Raw genomic sequence first — 19,375 nt, forward strand, 5'->3', positions numbered from 1 at the left:
AGACCCACCTTATTATAATAGAGAAATAAAGAGACTAAGAAGGAGGTGCAGACTGGAAAGAAATAGAGTTAGAAATGGCTGTGGAAGTAAGGAGAAATTGAAGGAACTTACTAGAAAATTGAATCTAGCAAAGAAGGCAGCTAAGGATAACATGATGGCAAGCATAATTGTCAGTTATACAAATTTTAGTGAAAAATGGAAGGGTATGTATAGGTATTTTAAGGCAGAAACAGGTTCCAAGAAGGACATTCCAGGAATAATTAATGAACAAGGGGAGTGTGTATGTGAGGATCTTCAAAAGGCAGAAGTATTCAGTCAGCAGTATGTAAAGATTGTTGGTTACAAGGATAATGTCCAGTTAGATTAGGAGACTAAAGCCAAAGAAGTAATAAAATTTACATATGATAACAATGACATTTACAATAAGATACAAAAGTTGAAAACTAGAAAAGCGGCTGGAATTGATCAGATTTCTGGGGATATACTAAAGACAGTGGGTTGGGATATAGTACCATATCTGAAGTACTTATTTGATTATTGTTTGGCCGAAGGAGCTATACCAGATGATTGGAGAGTTGCTATAGTAGCCCCTGTGTATAAAGGAAAGGGTGATAGACATAAAGCTGAAAATTACAGGCCAGTAAGTTTGACATGCATTGTATGTAAACTTTGGGAAGGCATTCTTTCTGATTATATTAGACATGTTTGTGAAATTAATAACTGGTTCGATAGAAGGCAATTCGGTTTTAGGAAAGGTTATTCCACTGAAGCTCAACTTGTAGGGTTCCAGCAAGATATAGCAGATATCTTGGATTCTGGACGTCAAATGGACTGTATCGCGATTGACATGTCTAAAGCATTTGTTAGGGTGGATCATGGGAGACTACTGGCAAAAATGAGTGCAATTGGACTAGACAAAAGAGTGACTGAATGGGTTGCTATATTTCTAGAAAATAGATCTCAGAGAGTTAGAGTAGGTGAAGCTTTGTCTGACCCTGTAATAGTTGAGAGGGGAGCTCCTCAGGGCAGTGTTATCGGACCTTTATGTTTTCTTATATATATATATATATATATATATATATATATATGATATGAGTAAAGGAGTGGAATCGGAGGTAAGGCTTTTTGCGGATGATGTTATTCTCTATAGAGTGATAAATAAGTTACAAGATTGTGAGCAACTGCAACGTGACCTTGAAAATATTGTGAGATGGACAGCAGGCAATGGTATGTTGATAAACGGGGCTAAAAGTCAGGTTGTGAGTTTCACAAATAGGAAAAGTCCTCTCAGTTTTAATTACTGCGTTGATGGGGTGAAAGTTACTTTTGGGGATCATTGTAAGTATATAGGTGTTAATATAAGGATGGGGTAATCACATAAATGGGATTGTAAATAAAGGGTACCGATCTCTGCACATGGTTATGAGGGTGTTTAGGGGTTGTAGTAAGGATGTAAAGGAGAGTGCATATAAGTCTCTGGTAAGACCCCAACTAGAGTATGGTTCCAATGTATGGGACCCTCACCAGGATTACCTGATTCAAGAACTGGAAAAAATCCAAAGACAAGCAGCTCGATTTTTTCTGGGTGATTCCCGACAAAAGAGTAGCGTTACAAAAATGTTGCAATGTTTGGGTTGGGAAGAATTGAGAGAAAGAAGAAAAGCTGCTCGACTAAGTGGTATGTTCCAACCTGTCAGCGGAGAGATGGCGTGGAATGACATTAGTAGACGAATAGGTTTGAATGGCATCTATAAAAGTAGGAAAGATCACAATATGAAGATAAAGTTGGAATTCAAGAGGACAAACTGGGGCAAATATTCATTTATAGGAAGGGGAGTTAGGGATTGGAATAACTTACCAAGGGAGATGTTTAATAAATTTCCAATTTCTTTGAAATCATTTAGGAAAAGGCCAGGAAAGCAACAGATAGGGAATCTGCCACCTGGGCGACTGCCCTAAATGCAGATCAGTATTGATTGATTGATTATAGATTTGAACACTAGAGACATTTAATTGTCTACTGTAATGTTGACATTCCCGTTGTAAAATAGGAATATCTCTTATCGAATAAAAAATCACAGGACACTGAACAGCGTAAAAATTTACTGCGAACGCGAAACACATTTTAATCGTAGATTATATTGAAGAAAATATTCATACACTTACCTTTGAAGAAAACAAAAATCACTACCATCATTAATAGTAGATAGATGTAAGCTCGAAAGATTTACTTCCGATAACCTGGGTATGAAATGAACCCAGCCTTACAAACTAGCACAAAGTAAATACCGAGCAAATGCTAGGACTGTATCGATTATTATTTTCGCCACTGCCGTTAATGTGAATATATCTTCTCGCTAACCCCCGACGCACTAAAGTACAGAGCTCCTCCTGGCGATTGAGCTTGAATAAAAAATAAAAAATCTCAATCATAGAACTTTGAACAGCATAAATAATGTTACTACGATCACGGAATACATATTAATCGTATATTATATTGAAGAAAATATTCATACACTTAAACTGGAGCATCTAACTAAGAGAAAATAATTGTATACTTGTATTATTTATATAGTTGGCTTTCCGTGGTTTCTCATTTTCACACCAGGCAAATACGTAAATCACATAGCGTCTGACAAAGGGAAAATAATGATATACCGGTATTCATAACTAATTAATGAAGTTGGCTTTCCATAGGTTCGCATTTTTACACCAAGCGAATCGAACCCCGGGACCTACAACGTATTAGACTACGTAGATATGTTTCTAAATGTTGCTATTGCAGACCCTTACGAACTAGCCCACAGTAAATATCAAGCAAATGCTAGGATTCCCAACATGTCAGCGTTTTCCAGGCTTGTAGGCCGTGGTCCAGGAGCGAGTGAATGTCCCGACGTTTCACCGAAGACTGCGTTCGGCATTGTCAAGTGTTCCGACTGACTTCGATAGCAGCGAAGCTCTCAGTGGAATGAAGTGCTTTTTTTTTTTTTTTTTTTTTTTTTTTGATATCTAGTACATGGGAGTCTCGAGGCGCACAATTCCATCTCATATAATTCAGGATACGGTACGTTGCTCGCCTATTGGCCGCCATGGTGGGGGGCGGTCACTGATTGGCTGTTCTTTGGCCAATGGTTGAAGCGTTAGGGAGCCCGGTGTACATCGACCTGCCTTGGCGGAGGCAGGCAGCGGATCACCCGTTGCTTTCTTCTGGTCTGCGGCGGATATCGTGTCCTTCAGGATTTAGAGTTTTCAAAACTGGAAACCAGGCTTTGTTTACCCGTTCAGATTCCCCCTTACGGTTGAAGCTGTTGGTGTACTTCAGGATTTCAATGGCTTCCCTCTATAGCCGGGCGTGATAAGACACAGTAGTTGACAGTACTTCGGTGTCGCTGTATTGTATGTCGAGTGTTCAGCGACCGATGATCTATCTGTCTGTTCCAACCGGCTATGTCTTTTATGCTCCTTCAGTCGCGTGGCGATGCTGCTTTTGGTAGTGCCTATGTATACCTAGCCGCAGCTGCACGGGATCTTGTAGACATCTGCTGTGGAGAGAGGATGGCGCTGCCTCTGGCAGACCTAACAGTTCCTGGATTTTCTTCGTTTGCCTGTATATGGTTTTAACCCCATGGGACTCCAGCAGCCTCACTGTTCTGTAAGTTACGTTCTCAATACACGGCAGAAAGGCTTTAACTGCCGGTTAGTGAGTAGGGTCCTATTGAGATGACTGAGTGCTTCGTTTAAGTGCTGAAGTTGACAAATTCTCCTAGCACGGTCGGCTAGCGTCTTAATCACTCCGTATTTTTGTCGTGGGTGGTGGCTGGACGTCTTCTGAAGATAGCGGTCTGTGTGGGAAGGCTTGCAGTATACTGTGTGTCCCAAGTTTAAATCGGCAGTCTTCATTACCAGAACATCGACGAAAAGGAGCTTTCACTCGTTTTCTGTCTCCATAGTGAACTGAATATTTGTGTTAATACTACTCAGATGCTGAGGAAACAGCGTTAACTGTTCCTTTCCGTGGCTCCAGATTACAAAGGTGTCATTTACGACGCGCAGCCACACCTTACGTTTCAGTGGTGCGGTCTCGAGTGCTGTTTCTTCTAACTTCTCCATATATAAATTTGCTATCACCGGACTCACAGGACTGCGCATGGCGACGCCGTCCACTTGTTCATAGAAATTGCCATTCCACAGCTATTTCCTCAGCGACCCCGAAAACTATGGATTCGACACTACTTTTGTTTATATTTTATCTCACTCCCCCTTGCCCCACCACAGTGGGGGCTTAACTTGGACTTTAAAAATTCCGGAGCGTCAATGTTCTTCTCAGCGACCATGAAAGCTATGGATTCGACACTATTTTCGACTATTTTTATATCTCACTCCGCTCTTGACCCCACCCCATAAAAAGGTGCTTGGGGTGTCTTATCCGCACGCTGTTTGTCTCCTGATACTAGGCCATAACTGTACCAAATTTGGCTGTAATCGCTCCACATTTATTTACAAAGATAGATAGATAGATAGATAGATAGATAGATAGATAGATAGGTTACACAGATTCGCCTTTGCTCGTTGGGAACCTCCAGTAGCTCATCGTTAGGAGTACGGAAGGTGATAACTCGTGTCATTCCACTGTTGATATTATATATTTTTCAAATTTCTCAAATATTTACACAGCTGATACACTGCTACACGCTTGGAACCGGGCAGACCTATGAAAGTTGGTCCTGTGACATGAAAGTACATCTCGATCACGGTACGTTGGACTGCTATTTCCAAATAACAGGCATAAGAATGAACCTCCTATCAAGAAACGTATTTTACAAAATATGGAAGCGTGTTTCCATCCTCATATATAGGAGAGACGGGTTAGTTATTACAGGGTTAGGTTTTTACAAACATACTTTTGAAAGAACCAATGGGAGCAGCGCATCCCTCCCTATATCACGTGTGGGCTTTGCAGTCCCCCACATTCGAAAGGATTCTGAGGCTGCGTGTAGATCTGTGAAATTCTTGAAGTGGAAAGGTTTATTTTTGCTGTGTAGTTAGGCAGCGTCTTGCACCTTTCCGATCATTAACCATGTGATCAAATATACATGTAAACACATTTTTTTCTGTTTTTGACTTAAACCCTCGGATATAAGCCTTAATTTTCTAATTTAATATAAGTCTATATTTCCTGTGTGGCTAACTGTGACACAAAATATAAGATGGTGGCTACTGGGGTTAGTTGTTACTTACCGCGCGGGGCATGTTGATACATGAAACAACGTTCCCCATGCTGTTCATATTTCGATTCTCTAGTATCTTACAGCGAACATGACTCGTTCCTGTAAGAAGGCAACTGACAGGGGTAACACATACATGGAGACATTTGAAGCAGCCACTTTAGAAGTAAGATCGAATCCTTCCATTAGGAAAGCTGCTACAGCGTTCGGAATTCAATTAATGATTTTGCACCGTTTCACAGTATATCGAAAGAATTTCCGCGGGAAAATAAACAGTCGAGAAACAGAATCAACATCTGCGCTAACTGCGAACTAACTTTCCCCTTTCTTCAGATGTTACTGCACCAACTTGCTGTACACCTTTTATTGCCAACATGTTGCTGGGACCCTGCACTGTTGTGATAGCTGTTTAGTCGCTGTTCCAAAGAACTAACGCAAGACCATTCTTCGTGGAACAAGCCTGGTTCAAGTACATCAACAGTTACCGTTAGCACCGATAGTTTAGAAACATTAGAAGATGGAAATTCTGCATTATGGCATGTTAGCCCGCAAGAAATTCGTCCATACTCAAAAGCAGGTGAACGAAGAAGAGAAAGCTAATGGTCGTAAAGTTAGGAAGTCCTTATTATTGACATAAACATCCATAAAAAAATTAATTTCAGGAATAATAAGAAAAGTGCAGGGAAGAAAAGCTCAAACGCATGGAACTGCAACGAGACAACTAAAATCTAAGAAAGAGATCGCTAAGAAGAAGTAGGAGATTAAAAGAAAGTGCCGGGCTTCGAGTCCCTCTTCTTCAGAAGACGAAAAATGTGTTGAATGTCAACGGTATTGGTCTGAAAGAAAAATTAGGGCGAATGGATTCAGTGCAAGTTTTGGTGTCACTTTCAACGTGCTTCTAAAAATCAATATTATTGTTGTAGTAATCGTAAGACTGATAACGATGATAGTGGTGGTGACTCAGAATGTAGACCAACCCTAGTAAATCACCTCACTGCATATCATTTTATTATAATAAAGATTATGTTGATTATGTTTTCACTGTTTGCTTCTTGTTAATGATTATTTTGAGACTTATAAATGATTTTAGAGAGGGATTATTTCATACTTTTTGTCTTCACTGTAGGCTATGTGAATGAACTTCAACACAGACCACTATATACGGTATTGGTTCAAAATAATGTTAATTAGGTCATGGGGGGGTGTTGATAAACTATTGTATTACTTACGTTATATTCAATGAATAGGCGTAAATTTATTTTGAATTTTAAATGAAAATTATAAAATATTCGTCATATTTTCAATGACATTTTACTGTATGTAACAAAGTGTCCCTCGCATGTAACAACTTGCCCCGCTGTGGGGCAGGTTGTTACAGAATAACTAAACGGATAAAAATGCATATTATTAGCAAATGCGTGCATGTTCTACAATTTTTCTACCACTATTTTTATGAAACAAGTTTGTTCTTTCTATCAGCAATATTGAAATTTCATTTACTATTCACCATAAAATTTAAATAAACGGAAACCAAAAATCGTAACAACATGCCCCGGTCTTCCCTACAGCATTTATTACCGGACTATCAAGATACAGCGTGAGCTGCTGTCGCCTAAAGCAGTACGGAAATCAAGTCGATTCAATCTTGGTTCGGCTTTGCAATTTAATAAAATTACATCAAATCACTCATTATAAAAAAACTATCCATCGGATGTCATTCAAACCACTTCGTAAAATCTACCAGGAGTAATAAGAACACATTGTGAAATTTTCAGCGAAATCGGTCCAGTAGTTTTTGAGTTTATTAATCTATACAAATAAAGTTGTAGGATGTCCGCTGTCTGTAATTTCGTTTGTTTTGACAGTTTTTCAGATATTTAACCGTTTTAGGTCAACTCAAGACCGAATCGGTGGTTTTTATTTTTCGTGCCTGTTTGTCTGTTAGTTCCACCATCACGGCGAAACGGCTGAATAGGTCTCGAGCAAACATCATATTAGACTATACTCAACCCGGGGAAGGTTTTGATGTGCATGTGATTTAAAAATATTTTCTCTTATACTATTGATTTTCTCTAAAATCCGTGGACTGTGCGTTAAACGCCTCTTCATTATAAACAACTTTTGTTTTGTTCATAATTTAGCTTACTCTTCAAATGACGGAGAAAATTACCATTTTCTGCGGGTATCATGCTCTGCTCCGGTCTAGAAAGCCAAGAAGAACGGCCGAGAGGATCCGTCGTACCGACCATACGCCACCTCGTAATCTGCAGGCCTTCGGGCTGAGCAACGGTCGCTTGTTAGGCCATGGCCGCACGGGCCGTTGCGTCATGGGGGGGGGGGGGGGGGAGGGGGTATCATGCTCTGCATTGAGTGACCGATAGAGCGACAACGAACCCACAGGTTACAATGGCAACGTCTCTGACTGCTTGCCAGCAGGGAAGTAACAGATTGCCATTTCCGTCATCATTCCTGTAAACTCGTGGCTGTTCCTTGGGTAGAAAGAAAGAGAGACGTCAATCGGCCATTCTGCGGGATATTGGCGGAATATCGTTGGGGGTTATAACCATCCTCGTATAGCTTAAGTAATAGTACCGTAAATCATTCTCTTATCTGTTTACATAAGAATCCCTGCTCCTAAATTTCTTCTCTGTTATCGCTTTCTTATATCCGTAACCCATACCATCATAATTTATTGAGGGGCATTTGATCTTCCAATATATCAACTTGGTATTTACATATTTGTCCTATCCGGCTGTCCTCAGTTATGATCCAACTTTCTATTCATTTCAACTTTTTTAACTGTATCACTTTCTTCCTTAATTTCCCCGCATGTATGCAAGTGCTATTCCCGATACCTGGACACTCTTTTGTTTTAGGAATAATTCCAAGCTGTTCAAATGTATAACTTTTGGCCCCGAAAAGTATCGAAATATGGAAGCATTTTAATGCTGGTGCAGACCTTCGTGTCAGGATAATTGGTGGCTAAACGGAAAGTCGAATACAAAACAATAGCAAAATCGCCCTTCCATTGTTGGAAGGATTGTTACGTTAGACAGCGCTGCATTTCTCCATTATAATCAAATCTTTGGAACTGGATTGTGACTTGCATTAGGTAAGATGGCCTGTCTTGTAAATAAAATTCTCCATCTCTATTATGAATGGCAGTTGGCAAGTGAACCTGCCGTTAGAGTAGAAACTGCCGAACTCGAATGTGTTTGGCAGTAGGAAATGTGGCCTGCCATTGCCCTCAAAACTTCCCCAGTGCCTACCTTACACGGGAAACAAAATATTCTGTCCTCCCTGTTTCGTTTCTAGGATAGATCTAAGAGGTATGCAATTTAATATAATCTTACTCACTGCCATTGGTAATTTACGGAGAAATCCGTGTACAGTGTAGAATACCGTAGCGAAGCACGGGTAGATTTGCTAGTCTCAAATGTACCAAGGTCATTTTTTACATAAATATAGATTAAGATCACTATAAATTTGAAATCAAGCAAAACTAGACCTTTAGTACATGTAGAACACTTGAATAAACTCAAGCTCCCACATGTAATAGAAGCTAAGAAAAATGCATGAATTAATAAAATGGTAAACATACGGGAAAACAGTCTCATTACAATGTGAACATAAGCCTGCCCCTCGCGTTGGGTCAACCTCCTCCTCTTCAAATTTAAATAGCAGTTTTCATTTTGCAGTCCTGTGTCGTTTTCTGGCCACTTTGGTTAAATTATGGAACTTTCAGTCAGCACTTTGGAGTCTTTTCTTGTCGTACCGTCAACAGTTCGACACCCGACACCCACTCCCACCTTTTCAGTAACCTTATCATGTTACATTTCCTTCATTAAATGTTTCCATTGCATCAACTACTCCGAAGTGTAGGTTATAAGTACCCTCAAACACTGTCTTGGTGATCCAACTCCAGATGACATTGTTTACATTCTTGATTGGATTTGGTGTCCGTCCATGAAGATATTTCTTCAGCAGATCAGGGTATGGTGAGTCCATAAAAGCTGGCTTTATAATTTACTCATAGCAAGAGGTAGACTGTGTGGATCGCTAACTTTTTTTCGTTATTAAATCACCGTCTTCATTACAAACGAGCTACATTTAAAAAACTCTCACTGAAATGTTAGAGATAACTCCGTCGGCAATCATGGCTACCAACTGACTATTTATCATTCATCAGCTTATTTAAATATTTTAAAAAGATACTTCTGCGCATCATACAAACATAATTTATATATCATTTTAAAGACATGATTACGAAGTTAATTTTAGATTAAAATAAGAAAACTGATTTTGTGACCGAAACTCTCTAATCCGGATGCCCTTAAGCATTAGATGAATCGTAAAATCTGTGCAATTAATTTAATATTAAACTGTAGGAAGTAATTGTTTCTTACGACATTATACTCATCAATCATTTACATTTCATTTGTATAGAGATTTCATAGATATTTTGCCGGGAGGAAGCCACAAATTCACTAACATTAGACAAGATTTCCAAATTATCATTTAAGATTAATAAAGGAAGTCTTATGAACAATCTAGAAAGTATCCACATTGTTACTGATAAAGTAGAGAACAAATAACGGGATTTAAATGAAATGAACGACCAGACAAACCTCCTATATGAGCATACAATTCAATACATGGAATGGGTAAACAGAAAACAAATAAGATAACAAGTAAAATAATCAAATGCGACATCACGGAAGCACAGCTAGTACTCACTCCCCCTTCGCGAGACGTATTGGACGACGAGACAACATTACTTCCCCTTTCCCCGGCAAATCGTACGAACAAGCAAGCTGTGACACATCACTATAACACTAGGTCGTGTATACAGACACAGTCCCAAGGCGGCGGAGAATAGACGCCATTCGAGAAAAGATGAGTTAAGACAATGCACCTCCTTTATTACTACCTTCTTCCCGAAGTCTAAGTAAATTTAAACAATTTCATTTAATGACACATTGTAACATTTAACGATCTTTCTGCTGGTTGCAGATCGTGAGGCAAGCTACTCAAATCTGAAAACCACTATTTTACGCAATATAATATAGAAGTCACCATAGAAATATTGTAAATTTAACAGTTCAACACAATCTGTTACTAAAATTAAAAAGCAACTTTCAACACAACAGTCAACAAAACCTGAAGACTGATATACAAATCGACTTTTTAACATCAACAAGATCAAGCCACCTAGTGTTTTTACAAAGTGCCTCATAACAGATGTTTTAAGATTTTTAAATATGTTCAATTAGAAAATAAGTTTTCTAATATCACCGTAGACGCGAATTGTAATTTAAGTATCCTTTTTACACACCACCTCACCAACCCTCACTTTCCAGCACCTTTAGTAATACTTTTAATTTCCCATGGGAAAATAGTTTAAGATTTTAATGTACCCACTATTTAAATGGTTTCATGTAAGCTATTTAGAGACAGCTGAAGATGACAACTAAGGGGTCGAAACGTGTCCTGTATATGTTGATGTTTTTATAATTCTGCCAAAAGACAAGGAATAAAATATCTATTAGGTGGTATTTTAAATTACTTTGTTAATTGAACTCATCGGTACGGTCATGAAGTGGACAGCTTGCAATATTTATATAAAATCACAAAAGTAGTAATAATATTTGTTAGTAATATTCAAAATATCACCAATAATGGTGGCGATGATTATGGTGATGATAATGAATAATTTAAAAAAAATAGAAAATGCTATATGGTTTTATCTTTACTATAATAGATTAACATCACACATCTATTCGTTTTCCTTTCTACATCAACTATTGATTTTTATTATTACATGATAAAACATGTTTTGCATGTTCTCAGACGGAAACCGTAATTAAATTCCATCGTTAACGAATATTTCACGATTGAAAGTCTAATGTGCGTGAATATTTTAATATTCGCAATCGATGAAATTTAATTATCGTTTCTATCTGGGAAGGTAATTTCTGATATGGAAGACAAAGGCAGGAATATAAGCAAGTGCAGGTACATATCTACCCTAGCGGTCAGTCACTGCGTAGTTCCACAAAGGGGACATGAGGTTGTATCTCAACCAATCCGTTAATTCTACAATATTGAAGATATAGTCAGATTTGTCACAGTTTCATTGCTCAATATCCAACTATACTATAGACCACCAGTTCCCAGCCATCTACAGGCTGCAGCTAATCAGACGCTGAATTTGCACTTACTCAAAAGACATTCAGATTTAAATCCACATTTCAAATTTACGCCATTAGAAACTGTTCTATAACCCTTTTCATAGTATTTTAAGCCTGCGAGTTTCCCAATAACACGTTTCTATGTTTCATTGCCGTGCATTAAGAACAACAAAGTCCAGAATAATATAGAAGTGTAAGTGCAATCAGACAACGCAATTACCACCTTTATACAACTTTTTTTTTTTTTTTTTTTTTTTGCGAGTTGCTTTACGTCGCACCGACACAGATAGGTCTTATGGCGACGGTGGGAGAGGAAAGGTCTAGGAATGAGAAGGAATCGGCTGTGGCCTTAATTAAGGTACAGCCTCAGCATTTGCCTCGTGAGAAAATGGGAAATTACGGAAAACAATCTTCAGTGTTTCCGACAGTAGGGTTCGAGCCCACGATCTCCAAGACGCGAGCTCACAGCTGCGCGCTCCTAACGGCACGGCCAACTTGCCCGGTATACAACTCTTATTCTATACTGTATATGGGTTCATAACTCAATATTTGTAATGTATATCAGGTGTAGGATTATACAGTAAGTAAAATTGGCGAAAAGTACATTTTAAAATAAAACAAATTCTCATCTTGACTAATTCTATATATTTACGTACCTTGTCTAAATAATATTGTAATCATATAACAATTCAATAAAACTTAAGCCCATTGGTCATAAATTCCCCTTCCATCTCCTTCATTTCTCACATCCATTACCCACCTCCCTCTTCCAGCACATCTCAGCAACCCGCCCGCATCTCTTGGCCACCTTCTAGGTGGCCCGCCCCAACCCCTCAGCGTGGCGAATAAAAAATTCTTCATCATCGTGTCTCAACGGCACACTGGCAACTAGCGTCCTGGGAAGGTCTGGCTGTCCAACTGACTACCCCACTGCCACACTGGGGTAAAATGCTGGTAATGTCACGATTTTAAAAAAACTAAAGAAGTTGAATACTGTAATAATATAGTATGTAATTATAATACAAGTAGACTAATCATATTACATTTATGTGACTAATTCGAAGGTATATTCACACTAATATATTGCCATGTGGCCTCTGAAGAATCCTGGTGCAGGTCAATCGAATTGACGGTCGCCAGGTACCTGGGCACCTGCGTGGATGAGGTCCTAACTGGGATGAAATATACACTGACTGACAGAGCAAATGCAACACCAAGAAGGAGTGGTCAGAACTTTATGCCAATTGCAGGGTAGACTGACGTCACTGAGGTATGCTCATGATGTGAAATGCGCCGCTGTGCTGCGCACGTAGCGAACGATAAATGGGACACAGCGTTGGCGAATGGCCCACTTCGTACCGTGATTTCTCAGCCGACAGTCATTGTAGAACGTGTTGTCGTGTGCCACAGGACACGTGTATAGCTAAGAATGCCAGGCCGCCGTCAACGGAGGCATTTCCAGCAGACAGACGACTTTACGAGGGGTATGGTGATCGGGCTGAGAAGGGCAGGTTGGTCGCTTCGTCAAATCGCAGCCGATACCCATAGGGATGTGTCCACGGTGCAGCGCCTGTGGCGAAGATGGTTGGCGGAGTGACATGTGGCACGTGCGAGGGGGTCCAGGCGCAGCCCGAGTGACGTCAGCACGCGAGGATCGGCGCATCCGCCGCCAAGCGATGGCAGCCCTACACGCCACGTCAACCGCCATTCTTCAGCATGTGCAAGACACCCTGGCTGTTCCAATATCGACCAGAACAATTTCCCGTCGATTGGTTGAAGGAGGCCTGCACTCCCGGCGTCCGCTCAGAAGACTACCATTGACTCCACAGCATAGACGTGCACGCCTGGCATGGTGCCGGGCTAGAGCGACTTGGATGAGGGAATGGCGGAACGTCGTGTTCTCCGATGAGTCACGCATCTGTTCTGTCAGTGATAGTCACCGCAGACGAGTGTGGCGTCGGCGTGGAGAAAGGTCAAATCCGGCAGTAACTGTGGAGCGCCCTACCGCTAGACAACGCGGCATCATGGTTTGGGGCGCTATTGCGTATGATTCCACGTCACCTCTAGTGCGTATTCAAGGCACGTTAAATGCCCACCGCTACGTGCAGCATGTGCTGCGGCCGGTGGCACTCCCGTACCTTCAGGGGCTGCCCAATGCTCTGTTTCAGCAGGATAATGCCCGCCCACACACTGCTCGCATCTCCCAACAGGCTCTACGAGGTGTACAGATGCTTCCGTGGCCAGCGTACTCTCCGGATCTCTCACCAATCGAACACGTGTGGGATCTCATTGGACGCCGTTTGCAAACTCTGCCCCAGCCTCGTACGGACGACCAACTGTGGCAAATGGTTGACAGAGAATGGAGAACCTTCCCTCAGCACACCATCCGCACTCTTATTGACTCTGTACCTCGACGTGTTTCTGCGTGCATCGCCGCTCGCGGTGGTCCTACATCCTACTGAGTCGATGCCGTGCGCATTGTGTAACCTGCATATCGGTTTGAAATAAACATCAATTATTCGTCTGTGCCGTCTCTGTTTTTTCCCCAACTTTCATCCCTTTCGAACCACTCCTCCTTGGTGTTGCATTGCTCTGTCAGTCAGTGTAATTTTTTATATAAAAGCCGGAGACAGACACTTTTTCAAGTAGAGGTACATGTCTTGCCTAGTGCTCTTTCACTGCTTTGTCCTACGGAGGAAGTATATATATATATATTGGATTGCCTTCACATTTAATACTTTTATATGAAACAAATCTACAACCAAGAAGCAACAATACTAGTAGTATAAATTTACCCTAGACCGGGCGTGCCAATTTCTGTTACACTACCGGACGCGTGGTTGACTTTGTCAACCAGTTACGTTTTCAGTCGTTTAGAGGCTTCCAGTCGAATAATCATTTCATTTAACGGCGTTTTATCTTTTGATTCAATGCCATTCTCCAAAATAAAATTTAAAACTTGTATTAGTGATTAGTATGAATGTACTTAAAATAATCATGAACACGTGAAGTAATTCTGATAGGGACATGAATACTGTGCCTATTTAAAATGAGTTAAACAGTAGATACGTAATTAAATTAAAATAATGTTCATATTTTAATATGTGCACAATTGTACAATGAAATGATCAGATATAATAACAAAAAATGACTGCATGGAAAATAAACCTTGTTGCCATGCGCAAGTAATCTTTTACACTTTATCCTCCGAGCAATGCCATAATTTAACTGCGGTTCGCAAATTTAGCAACGCGCTCACAGCTGTAATTCACTTCCTCCTTCTTCCTATAAATGTACAAATTAGTCCAGTATAATAGTTCATCGACCATCTGAGCGTTTATCAACTGCATGAAACAGTCAATTTCTGTTGATATGTTCCTCGCTGCCCCTTGCGGTCCTGGCAGTATTTTTACAATATCCCTTGCTTTTAGCCTCGAAGTAAGTTTTGAAAAGTCCGTCGTGGACCACATTGTTCCTCCATCTCTCCCGAAGAAAAATTCCCTTTCGTTATCGTCTTTATAGATCTCACTGTCCGAATCGGCCTCCTGCTCCCTATCACTGTTATGATCCTGATCAGGTACGATTATAATTTCCTCCTCCCCATCCAAAAAATCCGAGGCAGAGTCCTCTAATACATTGGACAACTGGATCAAAATGTCAGGTATGTCTTCACCGACAAAACGAGACCTAAAATAGAAATATACTATATGTAATTATGCCTGACTGTGCCTAATTACCCGAAAAGTACAGAGGAAAGGAAATTTTAAAGAAATAAATTTTACTTGCATGACTGCGCGCTGGGTTGACTTTGTCAACTAGCTTCGGGTTCCAAGAGTTCGCTCGAAATAATTACGCACGTATCGCTTCCACTGTTGTCGAAACTCGACTGAACTGAAGGTCAAGTGTGAGAGCAAAGGTATTAGTTGAGAGATTGTGAAGGGCTGACAGTTCTAGGAAATACGGCGTAAAACAGCGCACTGGTTGACAAAAGTAACCAGCGCGCCCGGTCTAGGTTTAATGAGATAATAATGGGTATTTAAAAATGTTTTACAAAGGTATTTATAACTAACAGTTACCCGCGGCTTCTCTCGCGTGGATTTCGTAATTTGATAAAAGTAATCGTTCCTCAGCATTGTACGAAATCATTATCTGAAAATCCCTAAAATATAAAACTCACAGAAAAATTTTCATTTACCCCAGAAAATCTTTGTGAACCACGTTTGTGGTATTGCTTTTTGGGGGCTAAGATGACGGTGCAACGTAGAACTGTACACGTGAGTGCGTCTTCTCTCAAGTAAAAAAAATGTCTATATTTTTAAAGGAGACTCCAAATACCTTTCTCCACACCCGTAACATCTTCAGTTCTTGAGATATAGGTATTCCCATAAAAAGAATCCAACCCATTTATCAGCCCTTCCTTCACCACCACCTAAGTGGAATTTCCAGAAACCAATAAAGACATGTTTCTTTACTTTTAAAGGACTTTCCACGTACCAAGTTTCATGTCTGCAACACACTATGATTTTGACATACGCTGTAGATATTCCGGTACTCATTTTAAGAATTCACGCACATTTTCAATTCTTTTTATCCCCTTAAACGTTTTCTGAATACACAAAATACGTGTTTCTTAATTTTGAAGGAGATTTTAAATACCAGTTTTCACGTCTGTAACATCTTTCGTTCTTGAGATATACGTAAGCAGACTCATAAAAAGTTCAAGTTCTTCGTCACTTCCATCCACCCACCACCCCTTCAGTGAATTTTCCGAAAAATACGTGTTTATTTATAATATTTATAAAGGAGCTTCCAAATATCAATTAACACAACTGTAATATCTCCAGTTTTGGGGATATTTGTATCCTCATGAAAATAATTCAACTCCTATTTCTCACCCCCACCCCACATAGTTGATTTTCCTCCCATGATTGAAAATGCCAATTTTCACATCTGTAGCATATTTAGTTTTTTAGATAGAAGCATCCCTATACAAATAATTCAACCAATGTTTCAATCCTCTCATCCCCCATCAAGTGTAAAGATTGTTTTCGGGCCCGTAAAGCGTAAAGGGGCTTAAAGTGAGTTTTGTCTCGTCTATGTACGACTAATTCGATATTTCGCCTATATTAGCCTATTTATTTTTATATCTCCTCCCGTCGCCCCCGCCCCCTCCTCGAATTGTTGTGAAAATAAAACACAGTCAATGTCCCTCAGTGATTTTGTGTACCAGTTTTGGTTGGCAGCTATGCCCAAACCTACTTGAATAATCTCGCTGCTGTAGAATCTTGAAGCTGACGTTATCATGGTTACGGCAGGTCATTTCTTTACCCGATTCCTAGAGCTGGGGTAGTGTGGTGTCAATGTATCCTTAACGGTTCGTTTTAGGGCCTTAACATTGATGTTCGGGTCCGTAGGGCTTACCAAGTTGTGTTATTTGCGTCAAAGGGCTTTAAAATAGCTTTACGTTGTCCTTGTACGACAAATTAGATATTTCGCCTATTTTAGACTATTTATATATCCCCCGCCACCCCTTCCTCGAATTGCTTTGGAAATAAAGTACAGCCAATATCCCTTAGGGATTATGGGTACCAATTTTAGTTGGCAGCTATGCCCAAACGTACATGCATAACCTCTCTGCTGTAGAATCCTGGAGCTGACATTGCCATTGTTACGTCAGTACATTTCTTCATCCGATTCCTAGAGCAGGGGTAGTGTGGTGGCAATATCTCCATAAAGGCTGGTTTTAGGGCCTTTAAACATTGTTTTCTGGCCCGTAGGGCTACCAAGTTGTGTTGATTGCGTCAAGGGGCTTAAGGTGAGCTTTGTCTCGTCCTTGTACGACATGTTCGATATTTCGCCTACATTAGCCTCGTATTTTTATATATCGACCCGTTGCCCCCCCCCCCCCATTGAATTGTTTCGAAAATGAAATATAGCCTATATCACCGAGGGAAAATGCACCTTTCTATTCGTGAAAGAATTTCAGAATCGGTCCAGTAGTTTGTGAGATTACCCTTCAGATATAAACAAACTCACAAAATTCGCACTCCTTTTTCTTTATATTAGTATAGATTTTCAGGACCGTCCAAGCATCTGATTTCCCAATATAACGACAATATTAAAGAAGCGACATTCCTTATGCTCAGTTAAGAATGACGAGGATAATTGAAATATGGCAGATTATTTATACCAACATTCTGAGATATGGCAGAGCAAGTACAAGTAACATTTTCTTTTCCGTAAACTTACTTCGTTTTCTTTTCTTCTACTTCTCCTTCTTTGATTCCGTTGGTTACAGACTGCTGAAGTCAGTTTCTTGTTATCTCGCAGAACAGAGGATATACATTATGCAAAATCCATACTTAAATCGGAATAGCAGGAAATATTTACACATCTGCTCAGTGAATATAAGTTATGTGGATATATTATTGATAATATTTACGATTCTGAAGAAGTAAAAGGATTTTTTCTTATTGTAAGAACTGCTAGCAGGACAGCAAAAGACTACGCAATGGATCGGTATTGAAAATTTTCTCTCGTGAAAGAAATTACATCGCAGAAACGCAAACGAAACATCTTCAAAATATTTTTACAGCCTCGACGGAATAAATTAGATGATAAAATTTTTCGTGTGTTTTATTTAAAAGGTTAAGAAAATATCAGACAGCTTAAGTCCTATAAAACTCGCCCTCTTGGAAAATAACCGGAGGTAACAAAATCATCTCTACTGACCGCAGATTAAATTAATTTTATCAGAAGAAATGGGAGAAAAAACTCATGCTACAGAAACAGAAAAGAACAAACGAATACAAAATGAGAAAATGTGACAACCTTTTGGTACTGAAGGCGTTGTCGCCAAATCAGGTTGACTTCTTAAACAGAGAGAGACTGTTAATGTTTCCCTATTTTTATAAATCAGTTGCGTAATTTAGGGGTACAGTGTCTATCTATGACCAGGGCGCACCGGTTTCAATTCCTAGCCAGTCAAGGATTTTAATTCTGAACTGAGGGTTGACGCAGTCTAATGAGATCAACTGTGGAGTTATATGATATGATAGGCCGGAGACCCAGTCACGAAAAGAATACAGTACAACTGAGAAGTTCTTCCTTCTCACCACTTAGCACTCCAAAATCTGTGTGCCATTAGGTTAGGTATCAGTCATCTTGGCAAATCAAGAGGGATTTATGTGCAAAAGATTGCTTTCTTTTCTCAAACTTTCTGAAGAAACTAGAGAATGATGTCTTCATCAGTTCGTAAGTCATCATAAGCAGCAGAAATATATATCACAGCTTGAAACCAAGATGTTCGGGAAGACCACCTGCTGACTTCAATGGTAGGAACATCCAGACTTCAAAATACAGTACGCTCAATTAACCATACATATCTTATTTAACCTATTAAGGACTGGATTATTTTCCTTTCATGAAATATTCGGTTTTCAGCTTATTTAAGATTTTTAACATGAAACAAACGTTAATATACTGTGCCCTGACAGCAATCCCTGTGACCATTTTTGTAAATTTTAATTCTGTATCTCAGTGTTGGGTTAGGCCGCGGCGAAGCAATGCAGTCGGAGATCCATGAAGGCTCCACTCAAGGGACGTGCAAGTCCGACGAGTTGGGTCACAGGTTAATTAAGTGGACTGTTATCATCGTGGCTTTTAACGTAGAATGTAATCATCATTTCTGCCTAAATTACGTGAATATCCCGCAATAGAATATTAAGAGATCGAGAATATTGGCATATTCGTTAAGATACATTGACCATCATTTAATCTTATCTTAAATTAAATAACTAATCTAGTGTTCCTACGCTACTTTAAATGAGAACTCCGTAAAATGTTTTATTTATGGAAGGATTTTTCGTTTAATGATTTTTAAATAACTTCAGAAGTATCAATTACATTAAGAGCAAATTAATGGCAACTCAAACGGATATAGGAAGGAAAATATTATGT

The sequence above is a fragment of the Anabrus simplex genome, chromosome 1 (assembly GCF_040414725.1).
Source record: "Anabrus simplex isolate iqAnaSimp1 chromosome 1, ASM4041472v1, whole genome shotgun sequence".
Classification (NCBI taxonomy): domain Eukaryota; kingdom Metazoa; phylum Arthropoda; class Insecta; order Orthoptera; family Tettigoniidae; genus Anabrus; species Anabrus simplex.